We start from the raw sequence: 2021 nt of genomic DNA on the forward strand, positions 1-2021 counted from the left end.
GTAGGGAGAGAGAGAGGGAGGGGAAGGGAGGGAGAGGGAGGGAGAAGGAAAGAGAGGGAGGAAGGGAAGGAGGAGAGGGAGGGAGAAAGGGAGGGAGAGGGACAGACAGACACACTCTCCTCCCTGACAAAGAAGCCTCCTGGAGGTGCAGCATGGACTAAGTTCTCCCTGAGTCCTTACACCTGTATCCCTGGCCCTTACGGCTGCAGAGCGGGGCAGGTCTCCAACAGCACAGGGCACTTCTGGAGCAGCCACGTGAGGCTGGTGCAGGGCGCGGGTGTGTTCCACTGTGTGTGCATGCACTGTGACTCAGAGCCGATTCAATGGACAGTCACCAGAGGGACCCCCAAGATGTTCCGGCTGAGGTCATTCAGTCCCTGTCCGCTCAGTTTCTACCCGACTCCCCCAGCAACTCCAAGGGAGGAAGAAGATAGGTGGTCTCCTCTGGTGTGATTTACAGCCTTGGAACCACGGAGGGTCGGCTCTGAGTAGGCGCCAACTCAATGATGATGATGATTTTGAGTGGTTTTACTTCTAGTTCTTGGGAAGAATATAAAACATTTTCTTTGGTGCAATCTTGGGTAGACTCTGAGGGGGCCTTCTCAAGCTTTTATGTTAAATAAATCTGCTAGCCAAAGAAAAAGATAAGATACAGTTATGCAACTGCTAAAAATGACTCCACCACTATCAGGTGACCTCCTCCTCTGGCATCCTCCAGCTCCTCGTGACCTGGAGGAGGAGAAGGGAGACAAGACACGACGTGCCCAGGTGAACAAGCCCAGGTCCACCTTTGGGCAACGTATCTTTGCAAAATGGAGTCCTATCACCAGTCTCACAGACTTATGATGACCAAGGACTGGTGTTTAAGAATGCTGCATCAAGTCCTCGGAGACACGTGGCTGCGCTCCGTACTAGTCATGGCTGGCTACCTGATTAGCGGGGGCACGTCCTACGTGCCTGACAACGGACTCACGGCACAGCAGCTCTTCAACTGTGGCGATGGCCTAACCTACAACGACTTTCTCATTCTTCCTGGGTACATAGACTTCACTGCAGACCAGGTGGACTTGACTTCTGCCCTGACCAAGAAGATCACTCTAAAGACTCCACTGGTTTCTTCTCCCATGGACACTGTTACAGAATCTGGAATGGCCATAGCAATGGCGCTTACTGGTGGAATTGGCTTCATCCATCACAACTGTACACCAGAATTCCAGGCCAATGAAGTTCGGAAAGTCAGAAATACGAGCAAGGATTTATCACAGACCCTGTGGTCCTCAACCCCAGGGATCGAGTGCGGGACGTCTTTGAGGCCAAGGCCCGGCATGGCTTCTCTGGGATTCCTATCACAGACACAGGTCAAATGGGCAGTCGCCTGGTAGGCATCATCTCTTCAAGGGACATTGATTTTCTTAAAGAGGAGGAACATGACCGGTTTTTGGAAGAGATTATGACAAAGCGAGAAGACTTGGTAGTGGCCCCTGCAGGCATCACATTAAAGGAAGCAAATGAAATTCTCCAACGAAGCAAAAAGGGAAAGCTGCCCATTGTAAATGAAGATGACGAACTGGTGGCCATCATTGCCCGGACCGACCTGAAGAAGAATCGAGATTATCCCCTGGCTTCCAAAGATGCAAAGAAGCAATTGCTGTGTGGAGTAGCCATTGGCACACATGAAGATTACAAGTACCGGTTGGATTTGCTGTCCCAGGCTGGTGTGGACGTTGTGGTTCTGGACTCTTCCCAGGGAAATTCCATCTTCCAGATCAACATGATCAAGTACATCAAAGAAAAATACCCCAATCTCCAGGTTATTGGAGGCAATGTGGTAACTGCTGCTCAGGCCCAAAACCTTATTGACGCAGGTGTGGCTGCCTTGCGGGTGGGCACGGGCAGTGGCTCCATCTGCATCACCCAGGAAGTGCTGGCCTGTGGGCGGCCTCAGGCAACAGCTGTGTACAAAGTATCAGAGTATGCACGGCGCTTTGGTGTCCCTGTAATTGCTGATGGAGGAATACAAA

At 51.6% G+C, this 2021-nt stretch overlaps 1 protein-coding gene and 1 pseudogene across 2 annotated transcripts in view; one reads left to right on the forward strand and one right to left on the reverse strand.

Annotated features, from left to right (window-relative positions):
- The window catches only part of RIN3 (Ras and Rab interactor 3), a 162871-nt gene that overhangs the window by 94244 nt on the left and 66606 nt on the right, over positions 1–2021 (reverse strand). The gene's annotated exons all lie outside the window — the stretch shown is intronic.
- On the forward strand, positions 888–2017 carry LOC102854980 (annotated as a pseudogene). The gene has a single exon (XR_438820.1). The product of XR_438820.1 is annotated as an inosine-5'-monophosphate dehydrogenase 2-like (transcript).

Source organism: Elephantulus edwardii, unplaced genomic scaffold (genome assembly GCF_000299155.1).
Source record: "Elephantulus edwardii isolate Elephantulus edwardi_28Jun2011 unplaced genomic scaffold, EleEdw1.0 scaffold00002, whole genome shotgun sequence".
Taxonomy (NCBI): domain Eukaryota; kingdom Metazoa; phylum Chordata; class Mammalia; order Macroscelidea; family Macroscelididae; genus Elephantulus; species Elephantulus edwardii.